Source organism: Martes martes, assembly GCF_963455335.1.
Source record: "Martes martes genome assembly, chromosome: 2".
Lineage (NCBI taxonomy): Eukaryota > Metazoa > Chordata > Mammalia > Carnivora > Mustelidae > Martes > Martes martes.
The window spans coordinates 65,117,448-65,130,165 of record NC_137889.1 but is presented as its reverse complement, the minus strand read 5'-3'; the positions used below and the strand labels follow the sequence as shown (position 1 = coordinate 65,130,165).

The 12,718-nt window shown below is 38.9% G+C and overlaps 1 protein-coding gene across 2 annotated transcripts in view; it reads left to right on the top strand.

Annotated features, from left to right (window-relative positions):
* The window catches only part of NR3C2 (nuclear receptor subfamily 3 group C member 2), a 337,191-nt gene that overhangs the window by 205,213 nt on the left and 119,260 nt on the right, over positions 1-12,718 (top strand). The gene's annotated exons all lie outside the window — the stretch shown is intronic.

Sequence of the window (12,718 nt, the reverse complement as noted above, 5' to 3'; positions counted from 1 at the left end):
TATTAGATAACTAAGGCGAACTTCTTTCAGGCAAACATTGTTAGGTAAAGTGGGCTTTGGGCTCATCAACTAAATCAACAGGCTTTTGCATACTTAACACCTGGCCCCCTAAGAAATTGATATCTATTGAGGAATTTTAATTGTTTATGCCTCCCTATTCCCATTATTGCAAATAATGGAAAAGTCATTTCAGATGGTGCTTTATGACTCTTCCTAAGGTATGTTCTAATTCCAACGATGTTTCATTTAATTTTTAGATAATATAATGATGTCATTCCATAGATTAAACAGACAAAAGTATCAGTGAGTTTTGGTATCAGTGAGAGGTTTTTTTGCATCAATAACAATCAATAATAATAATAATAGCTAACCCTTACTGATTGCTTACTCTTGAGTAAGCAAATAAGTTGAGTGGTTGGCAGACATAGTTAGCTTTTTGTGGATTGTATTCATTTAATACACGCATACATACACACCCAAATCTATGCTATGTTATTATAATTATTCCATATTAGAATATTAAGATTATAGTACTATTTCTAAACTGACTCTGAAATGTAATAAGGATGTGTTTTACTTTTGATTTAAATCTTCTTATTATAGAAGGTTTTGTTCATTTCTAGTCTCAATAAATAGAAAAAAGATAAGTAAACTTTAATCAGTTTGTTTTGAAGAAGCTTATCTAACTTATTCGATTATTTCCTCTTCCAATTTCTATCATCCATTTTCTTTTTCATTTGTAGTAGTTCATGACATATTATGACTGGTAATTAAACAGATAGTCCCCTTCAAACTGCAGGATGTCTGAGAATATATTAGAGTGATTGAGAAAGAATTACTCTATGAATTGTACATCTTCTTCATATGACTTTTTAGTGTAATGACTGTGGAAATCTTGTTTGAGATTTGGCATATGTATTCCAAAGAAAATGATTGGTAGGTTTACATAATAATAAGGATTTAGAATTTACCTTTCAAACCCTCGGCCACTCTGTTCTGACAAGTGTCCCAGGAGGTAGATGGTCAGCTTACCATTGGAATAACGTCATCCCAGAGGCCATCTGTTCTAGACTTACATAATGCATAGAGTTTAACATGTTTCAACAGTAATCTAATCAGAAATTTGGTCTCACCTTCAGATACTCTTTGTACATATTTTCATATTTGCTAGCATCTTTTACTCCTCAGCGTGTGATGGCAAAGACCTCAAAGCCTTCAAAAATGTTTGTTGGATCTGAAGAAGCAGACGTTAAAAACCTGGGATTAATTGGAGTCCACCCTGTGTATTCTTTTACATCAACACCGTGCTCTCTCTCCATGCTCCCCCATCCCTCCCACCCCAGTCCAGATGAGGAGCTGAGATCCCTGCCACGGAGCCCTGCCCAGGAGTGCGCTCCACCTCTCCATGTCTGAGCCACTTTCTTGTTGGTTGCACCTCGAACTGGCTTCCACAAGGACGTTTTCCTTTGATTATAGATTTTGTTTGCTGGACTCTGACATGTGAAAATGCTTTCTGGTGACCTCTGTAATCACAAGTCACTCCAGTATTTTCTTTCTTTTTTTTTTTTTTTCTAAGATTTCATTTATTTATTTGACAGGCAGAGATCACAAGTAGGCAGAGAGGCAGGCAAAGAGAGAGGGAGAAGCAGGCTCCCTGCCGAGCAGAGAGCCCGATGTAGGGCTCAATCAGAGGACGCTGGGATCATGACCTGAGCCGAAGGCAGAGGCTCAACCCACTGAGCCACCCAGGCGCCCCACTCCAGTGTTTTCTTAACTTGTGTGTTCTCTACATCAGTGGTTCTCAAGGCTTTGGTTGCAGGATTCCTTGACACACTTAAAAATATTGAAGATGCCAAAAACTCTCTATGTGAGTTACACCTATCTATATTTTTTATGTTAGAAATTAGAAGAGACATTTAAAATTATTTATTAATTTCTTTAAGGATAACAATAAACTCTTTACATGTTAACATAAATTATATACTTTATGAAAAATAACTGTTTTCTGAAAAAAAAGCAGAAGAATGGCACTGGTGTATATTTTTGCAAATCTCTTTAATATCTTGTTTAATGGAGGACAGCTGGATTCTCGTTTTGTTTGAAGTATGTGAAGAAAATATGGCTTTACACAGATAAATAGTTGAAAAGGGGGAAGAGTATTTTAAGAACCTTTTCAGATAATTGTTGATACTTCTAGTCTCTGGAAAACTCCACTGTATACCCATGAAAAAATGAGAAGTGCAAAAACTGCCTTGGTATCATTATGACAATATTTATGACTTCTTGGCCTCTCTAAAACAGTCCTATAAACCCTACTTTACAGTTTGAGAGCTCCTATTCTAACTCATTGATTGAAAGTTGAGAGTTCCATCCAAAGTTAAATACTAGTTGGGCACATGGCATCTAGAATATATAAAGAACCCCTAGAACCCAGTAATACGATGACAGACAACTCTTTTAAAAATGAACAAAAAAATTTGAATAGACATACACCAAAGAAGATACACAAATAGCTAACAATTCCATGAAAATATGTTTAGCACCAATAATCATTAAGGAAATGAAAGTGGAAGCCATAGGGAGATTCCACTTCAAACTCACTGGAATGGCTGTAATAAAAATATAAAATAAAACAGGTAAAATTAAGTGTTAGGATGTTCTCACACATTGGCAGTGGACATGTAAAATGATACAGCTAGTTTGAAAAACAATTTGGCAGTTTCTTAAAAAAAAAACTAAACTTACCAGGGTGCCTGGGTGGCTCAGTCAGTGAAGTGTCCGACTCTTGATTTTGGCTCAGGTCGTGATCTCAGTTCTGGGATCAAGCCCCGCATTGGGCTCCTTGCTCAGAGGGGAGTCTTTCTGCTTGAGATTCTCTGTCTTTCCCTCCACCCCTTCCCCTGTTCACGTGCTCACTCGCTCTGTCTCTCTAATAAATAAATAAATCTTTTAAAAAGAAAATTAAACTTAAGACCCAGAAATTCCACTCCTAGGTGTCCACTCGAGAAAAATGAAAGTACATACCCACCCAAAGATTTATAAACAAATGTCCACATTAACATTTTTGGGTATAACAGTAATGTAGAAAGCCTCCCACGTCTGTCATTTGGTGAAGGACTAAACAATGTGGTATATCCACATAATGGAATATTCTTCAGTGATAAAGAACTGACCACTAGTAACGTGCCACATGGATGAGCTTCAAAAGCATTGTGCCAAGTGGAACACACCAGAAGCAGAATCTTACGTATTACATATTATTTTTCCATTTATATGAAATGTCTAGTAAGGCGAATCTAAAGAGACAGAAAACCGGTTAATGGTTGAGCAGGTGAAGAAGATAAGTGCATGTGAGCATAATGCATCTTTTAGGGGTGATGGGAATGTTCTAAAACTGGACTGTGATGATGATTCCACAGGTATGTAAAATAACTAATAATCACTGAGTTGTACACTTAAAATGGGTGAGAAAATAGATATTTCTGTGTTTTAAAAAATGGACACCTGAAAAATAAGACAAGGGAAATACACCAAAATATTAACCAAAACGAAACAAAACCATGACACTAATATTGGATGCTTGTTATCTATGAGGGAGTGGGTGGCTTTATCCTAGAGCCTTTTAGATCTCTTAGAACATAGCACTTCCCAAGATTCTGCACAATCCTGCATCATTTGTATGATGGACGATTCAATCATTACACATATTTTTGCTTGAGTATCTCTTTGGGGCACACTCTCATAAGTATTATTTTGTTTTTGCCATTCTAATATATATATATATATTTATATATATATTTCTAATATATACATATACATATATATCTATGTGTATATATGTATGTATGTGTGTGTGTGTGTATATATATACACACATATGTAAGTGTGTGTGTGTATATATACACACATATATGTGTGTGTGTATATATATCCAGACACATATACACACACATATATACATATATATACACATATACATATATATGTGTGTGTGTATATATATATCCCTAATGGTATCCATACATTCTTGTTACTAAAACCTTCTCTTACTTTCATTTTTTTCATTTTTTCTCATTAAGGTAATACTTATCAATTACAACTATAACACTTACTCTTGTTCTTGTACTTAAGCTTGTAGCAAATTCATAATCTTAACATCCTCTAGACACTGGCTCCAAGTGTCTTAAAAAGTTAAGATCAAATGTTGGTGACTTTTTCTTTTGTACTGCTCTGCCAGAGTTACAGGGTACCCCTGAAAAAATTAAAACAAGACAACAACACTATTTTATCTGACTGAGTCAACCTCCCAGCAAGGAAAAGGCATGTAGCTTCAGTAGATTTGCCAGGGTTTTGGGAGGTTTTCATTGTCTTTTATATTCAAATGTGCCATTGTTGAAGTTTCCTACTAGTGGCAAAGATGTTTGTTACAAGGGCTACCGTTCATTATCTACACATTCTGTCTGCCCCTTTCAATACACAGTTCTCCATATCTGTCTTCTCCTTTCATAGCTCCAACCTTCTTGAGTACTTGATAACAGCAAGCACTCAGTCCCAGCGAAAGTGAAAACCTATAGAGTAGCCTGGGTCACAGGGCCGTGACCCACATGTGGTGTCAGAGGCAAGTAGATAAAAGGAAAGAAAGGTTGGCTAGTGGCAAGTATATCAGCATGGGTCATCAAAAAGAAAAGGTGGAAAGAGGCAGAAACTCTGTTTGCAAGGGTCAAGTCATAGTATGAGAGTGGATGTGCCCCAGGAAGACATCAGTAGGGACAGTCATATCATTCAAGTGAGTGCCATATAATCTGTTGCACTAATGACCTCTGACAAGGAGAAATTCAGGAAGACATGACTGCCCCTGTCCCCAGGTTGAAAATCTCTGAGGGTGTAAAGGTTGGACCCTCGGGACCGTGACACATTTATCCCGTGCATGTCCTAGAACAGTCCATTATTTTTGTTCTAAGGTAGAAGCACATTCTCTGGGCAGATTGCTGCCATTGGGTTAAATCTAGCAGGGGAAATCACAGGGGCTTCTTAGGGTGAGTTTTTCTCAGGCAGAGACTTAATTACTTCCCAGAGCTATAAGGGAGAATCCTGACCACTGGGAATCCATTGCAGTCATGCAAATAAATGCTTTGCCCCAAATCAGGATGACTTATCTATGCTTGCCCTGTTTAAATGTATTTAAAGTTCTTAGGTGATTTGTATTGCCTTTTCTAGCTGTCTTGCCCCTTTTTGTTCTTGGTATGGTTTAGGCATGCAGCTTTAGTTCAACTTTGGCTCATCCCCAGTTCTGTGGCAGTAGTTTTGAGCAAATATGGCTTTGGTAATAAGACTCTGGGCACCATCTGGGACTTAGCTTCTCGTGAGCCTGATCTGTAATTTGATTCTTTTAAAGAATTTGCCTATGATTATGAGCATGAGCTAAGTAACAGGTCCAAATAGCAGAGTGGTTTACATTCAGGATATGAAAGCTTTTTATTAGGAGGACCACGTCTGATAGTCTTTGTTCCCACAGAGGCTCTAAGCATAGAGTAGATCCTTGTTTTACTCCAGAACTAGTGGGAAATTGGTTTGTTTTTGTTTTTGTTTTTGTTTTTTTTACATCCAGATGCCTGGGTCCCATGTCCAGTGATTCTGATTTGGTAAACTGAGGCAGGGGCCAGATTTGGGTATCTGTATTTTTGAAAAGTCTCCAGTAAGGTTCTGATGCCTAGCCAGAGTCAAAAACCATGATGTGCATGTGTGGCCCTCAGCATGGAGCCCACAGCCTTATGCTTGGGTTCAAATCCCGGCTTCTCACTTCCTATCTGTATACACTAGACAAGTCTCAGCATTCTCATATGTAAAATGGAGATAAAAAGAGTATTTCATAGGTTTGTTGTCCTAGTTAAATGAATTATGGTAATTGACCAGGAAATTCTGTTTCCTTTTGTTTGTTTGTCTGGATGAGGGGCCAGATCTAGCCCACCGACTCTTTTTTGTGGTCTTTCAGCTAAGAATGGATGGGAAAAATCAAAAGGAAAATAATAGTTTATGATGCATGGGGGAAAAAATACATGAAATTTACATTTCAGTGTCTACAAATAAAGTTTTATTGGAATACAGCCATACTCATTCATTTACATATTTTCTGTGGTTGCATTCACACTACAATGGCATAATTGAGTAGTTGTAACAGAAACTATATGTCCCACAAAGCCTAAAATATTTACAGTTTGGCCCATCTACAGAAAATTTGTTTACCCTGGCTCTAGATAGGTCCTTGCAGTACTCAGAGCTTGGCAGGGTAATCATACCTTCTCTCAAATAGGATATGGAGTGAGGAAACCTTTTTGCCTTAATATTCTTGTTCTTGATGCCCAGTGTTACTTACCAGGTTATTTAAAAGAAGCTTAAATTTAATGGCTGTTTTAATCCTGATGCTACCAGTGCATCCCTTTGGTCATGTGTGGCATTACTGTAATTCGAGTTAATAAATGACCTCCACTTTCTCCATATTGTTTATCCACAGCATTTGCTTCCTCGCAAGGAAGGCCTGGATCAGCTTCTGTAAGCTTGCTGAGTACAGTCTCCACCGGCATACAGCAAGTTCGTGGCTAAACGCCTCAAGGGCATTTAATAACATTTGCAGCTTAGTGAACTGGAATGGTTTTCCAGAGAGCTGCGAGTCGATTTGAATGTTTTTCCCAATACTCTGTGAAACACCAGAGGCATATAGCAGTGAATCCCAAGGACATAAGGGTAACGAAAATCAGGGACATGCCTCCGTTCTAGATGCCCTCTTTTCCTTCTCGTACCCCGAACGGGGTTTATATGATCCGTCCTGATGCCAGTTTCCAGGATTTGTTGTGAGTTCTTAGACGTCGAAGTACAAATTAAAATACAGAAGTCCACATGCTCCCGAGAGCAGCGCTGTGTTTGCTCCTCACTCCCAGCCCCCTCCGGTTACTGAGGCCGGCCCCGGCCCCGGCCCCCGCCACACCTGGGTGCTCTTGTCCCCGGGAGGGTCTTCGCTCACTTCCCCCAGACTGAAATCCAGCTTGTGAGGTGTTTCATTTGGTCCGTACCATTTTTCTTTTTGTATTTGCGAATGAACTGCCAGCACTTAGGCATTGGGAGGCTTCACACAAAACCTGGACGCCCAGCTTCTCCTGAAGCCGTGGAAGATCCGGCACCGCCGCCCCCGCCGGCGTTCCCCATGCCAGCATTTGGCAAGCCCCACGGAGCAGCTGGAGCAGCTGCTCGAGTCCCGAGCCAGGGCCTGCGGTCTCCTGCTGCTGCACGCGGCGCGGCGTCGCGCGGCCCCAGCCGGTCGCAGCCTCCCGGCCCCCCTCCGCCTGGCCGGGGCTGCAGCAGCCCCTCGCAGTACTGTCTGCTCTCTCCGCCGCGTCCTCACTTCCCGCCGATTTTCACCTGTCCATCCCAAACGCAAAATGGTCCCAAAGCCAAACGCATTCATTGTGACCTAGCCCGTGACTTCGGAAATCTCTCTGTTCTGTCTTACTTCGTTTCTAGGGTTGAAAAGCAACTCAGATTATAGAAAGTGGGTACATGGTTATTCTATTCGTCTGTGGTTTTCAGTGTGTGTGTGTTTAAAGCAGAGTGTAATAAAAACAGCCCAAACAGGATGGTGGGCTGACAGCCGGGCATCTTTTTTGGTTCCGGGCTCAACTTTACAGTCCATGTTAAAAACAAAGCTACTTACATACCAATCCTGCTAAACACTGTACTTCACACCTTAAATATGGGGTTTTCCCCCCGTCCTTTACAATCTTCTAGCCGATCACACAGGTTATATTTTTACAGATGTACAGATGAAGAAAGTAAACCCTAAGGAGTAGAGTAACCTGCCCCCCATTCACACAGCTAGTGACTAGATGAGTTTGATTGCAAACCCAGCTCTTCTGATTTAAAGTCTAACATCTCTCTGTTATCTCCATAACCTTGGTTAACCCCTGGGTGGGGATGAACTCTTTTCCTCCAGCTCTAAAATTATATGATTTTCTAAAATAAACAAAAGAAACAAAATTCTCAATTCAGTCACTAAAGGTAGCATTCAGACTTTTAGGAGAAGCATTCGTACCATTTCCCCCTGTCTTTTTAGAGTTCAAGCAAGAACAAGAGGGCTGTGTAAGTTGAAAAGTACTCCACAGACAGCCATGGTGACTGCACTTTCATGGCATATTCATTATATGGTTTTACTGGATGAAACAGAATCAGATTACAAAGATCTCATTTGCAAAAGTTCTAAGGAACCTTGCATGCCCTATTGAAGACGATTTTATTTTAACTTTAATCAGAATTCAATTTAAATAATTTAGAGTGTTTTTAGGCAGAATGGCTGTCTGAGATGTAATGTCTTCGTTTCTTAAGCGATTAGATTGTATTGACTTAAAGGTTGAGTACACGTGAAAGACCGTATCCTTTGGAAATGCTGCCTGGTAATACTCAGCTTTAATTTCATACGAGATAAACATACTCAGTTCAGAATACTATAAATATTAAAGCAGAAAACTGATTCTTTAGTAAGTTATCATGTAACTCCAAACCTACCTAAACATTCTCTCAGTTTCTCACCTCTTGTTTGACATTTTGTGGACTTTGGAATCATGGCTATTGATTTCTGTTTTTCCTTGGGTTTGGTGATAAGATTGTCTTTACTAATATTTTTTTGCTGTCTTTGTTATACTGATTTTAAAATTAATTCCATGACTTCATTGAATTTTACCATACTGCTATTCAACCAAACTGTTCTGAGTCCCATGTGGAAGGCGCTGAGTGTGCTCTGGGACCATGTTATGGCAGCTATAGCCCCACAGGGGCAGGTATGGTCTCAAGGGAAAGAAAGCATCAGTGTCCTTCCCTCTCCTTCTCAGCGTGGAGAAATTGCATTTCTCTTTTGAGATCCAGATAAAGATGACCTCTTCATCAAGCCTCTCTAATACCACTTGCTATCTCTCCTTCTTCCTTCATTAATTTTCTCCTCCTCTGTGATCTCATAACACTTTTTCCCCCAGATTTATTGAAGTGGAATTGACAAATACAATTATAACACACCTAATGTATATAATGTGATGATTTGATGTACATATACCTTGTGAAAGAATTCCCACTGTTGAATTAACAAATACATTACCTCACATATTTATCTCTTTTTTATTATTTTCTTTTTCTTTTTGGTGAGAACACTTAAGTTCCACTGTCTTTGCAAATTTCATTTATACAACATGGTATCATTACCTTTGGTCACCATATTATATGTGAGATCTTTAGATCTTATTCATCTTTATAACTGAGAGGTTGTGCCCTTTTATCAGTCCCTCCCTATTTTCCCACCTCCTAGCCTCTGGCAATCACCATTCTACTCTGTTTCTATGAGTTTGATATTTTTCTTTTTTAAAGATTCAACATACAAGTGATACATACCATGCAGTATTCATCTTTCTCTGTCTGGCTCATTTTATTTTGCATAATTCCCAACAGTCTCATCCATGTTGTAGCAAGGAGACTTTCTTTAGGATAACTAATATTACATTGTGTGTGCGTGTATCACATTTTCTTTATCCATTCATCTATCAGCAGTCACTTAGGTTGTTTCTGTACCTTGGTTCGTGAATAAAGCTGCAATGAACATGGAAGTATAGATAACTCTTGGAGATAATGTTCTTAATTCCTTCGGATATATACCTAGAAATGGGATTGCTAGATCACATGGTAGTTTTATTTGTAATCTCTTGAATAACTATTTTCCATAGTGGCTTTTACCAGTTTACAATCCTGCCAAAGGCAAGGGTTTCATTTTTTTCCGCATCCTCACTAACACTTGTTATTTCTTGTCGTTTTAGTAACAGCCATCCTAACAGGCATGAAGTTCCTAACACTTTTTATACCTGTAAATAGTTCTGTATGTAGTTCTGTGAACAACTTTGTAGCTTCTTTTCTTATATCTGCCATATGTCAATAAACACAATGCCTGTCACACAGTAGGTGAGTATAAAGGGACAGAAGCTGAAGCCATATACTTAGAAAACACTTGTTTTATCACAAATCATTTTTTAATTTTTTATTTTTTAATTAACATATATTATTAGCCCAGGGGTACAGGACAAATCATTTTGTATCATAAAACTAAACTTTGGTTAAATGAGAATCTGTTATTCAAAATCTTGTTGCAGACCACTAAAGATCTCCAAAATGTACTTTTCGTCTAAATTTTCATTTCATTCAAATGAAGTTCTCTTTCACTTTCAGATATTTTTTTGGCCCCCTGTGTATATTTATTTTATTATATGGTGATACAATAATTATTGACTCCTCTGGTGCAAGACCTTAAGTGTTAACTCCTACGACTCTGCCAGCCAGGGCATTGAGAAGTTTGGGAGGAAACTGCCATTATTAGCCCAGGGCTGGTGCACCAGCTGAGAAGACAGAGCCTCCCTGCCCCGGGCAGTGGCCTGGTGTTAAACCAGAGCACCGCACTCTTTTCTTTTGAGAATGGTATAAATACATATTTCACACTTACCAGGTGATACACACCATGGGGCTTTATTGATACATAAGACATTCTTCCTCCCTTGAAAGTATTCTGATATAGATATGAAAAAATGGCTCACAAACACCCACTCTTCACGTAGGGAAGAAAGCAATAATTGCCAGGGAGAATTTGCCAGAGCAATAAGAACACCATGAAGTGGGAGTAATTGTAATAGTGTATGGTGTTCTTACAAATCTTAATTAAAATAATGCAGCACTGTGGGGCCCAACTCATAATAGTTCTTAGATAATCTAAGCTAGATCCCTGAGGTTTAAGTAAAGTGTGAGGGTGTTTACGGGAGAGAAGGTGTATGTGTCCAAGGTCAGTTAAGTTTGAAGAGAGCGTTGAGGTTTAGTCAAGACTTTAGTTAGACATGTGTAGAAAGACCTTGGTCTCTGAGAAGGGAGGAAGAATGGACTGATGATAATGTCCAAAACCTCCATTATGTAAGAATTTACACAAATTCTATTAATTGTTGCTTGATTATTTTTATGGGTAAGAAAATTTAAGTCCCCCAGAGAATTAAATCAGTCCAGCTATATATGCACTGCGGGTATCTGATGGATGCCATCCACCTTATTCTGACAGATGGAATTCAGAGCTGGGAAAAACTAGGCTATTTTTGGCCTACAAGCTGTATTATGTTTATCACCATCCTGCTTCATACAGGCATATTATCTCACGTTACTTGATCTTAGGTGTTAACCACAGAGTACCTCTTTCCTTAATTCTCTTCCTGGGAAGCCACAGCTTCTCCACTGTAATAATCTCTGATTTCTCTTTGACTTACAGTATGACTTCTAGACTTTTTCCCCAGCATGTTTTATCAATTTTATAATTGCAGCGTAAAGATAAATACATAAACAAGTAGCCTCCTTAAAAACTTGTAGGAGTGAGCATGGAAAATGTGGAGGGGGTCAAAACCTATTTCTGCATTTTTTAAAAATCTTGGAATACCTAGTGAAAATTTCCCAGTGGAAAAAAGAATTTTTTTTACATAACACATCTTCAGGATTGTAATGTGATTGCTTTTTAACTTTCAGCAGTGTTACAGTTCTTTAAGATGTAGGTATGCATAGATATCTGTACACATACATTCAGTCTTATGATTTTGTTAGTTTCTCTCCTGGAGTACTTTCTTTGGAAGTTATTTTCAAAAAAGTAATTTCTGTTATCTTTGCCTTTCTCACCAAGGGCCATAGTGACTGCTTTTGAATTCTTTTAACTAATTTGCAATTCTAAGACTCTTGTGTGGGATAAGGACAGTGATTACAGCTCCCTCTCCTGTCTTTAGCAATTTGCTCTTAGTTTGGCTTTGCCAATTACACTGTGTATTTACACGGGCCACAGGGTAAGGCTACATTGCCCTATTTACTGCCCGTTCATTCTAATGATGACTTTGTATCTTTCCCTCAATCGTTCCTCTTTTCAGGACCATAAAAGCAAAGAGACAGAGCCACAGAGACAGTGGAGACAATCCCATCTCTCCATTTTACAGTTAAGAGAAGGGATTTAGGAAGGCTACAGCTTAACCAGGATGACCAGCTAGTTAGGGATTTATAAAGGTTACTCAGGAACTTATATATAAAATTATTTAACTTGGGGTGCCTGGGTGGCTCAGTAGGTTAAAGTCTCTGCCTTCGGCTCAGGTCATGATTCCAGGGTTCTGGAATTGAGCCTGCATTGGGCTCTCTGTTCAGTGGGGAGCCTGCTTCCTACCCCACCCACCTTGCTTCCCTCTCTGCCTGCTTGTGATCTCTGTCTGTCAAATAAATAAATAAAATCTTTAAAAAATAAATAAAAATTAAAAATACAATTATTTAACTTATTAAAGTAATAATTTATTGGCTTTATGGCTAGAAAAAGCTTAAAAACCACATTATGGTTGCTTTACATTTGCTATGTCTCAGGATTTCTTCATTCTCACAGCATGGTACTGTACCTACAACATATCTTGGGACAAATAGGAATAAAGTCGAGAGTCCAAGGGGCACTGCCATTCCGAGCTGCAGTCCGAGCATATGGCAGGTAGGAGGCCTCGGGGATCACGTAGCTGATGACAGGGTGTAGGACTAAGAATCCAGGCAGACAGTTGGCATGTTAAAGTCTTACCTGTGGTTTGTGGAGCTTAAACCATACAGTAGAGTAGAGCAACAAAGGGTCGGGACGGTAAGGACACAGCAG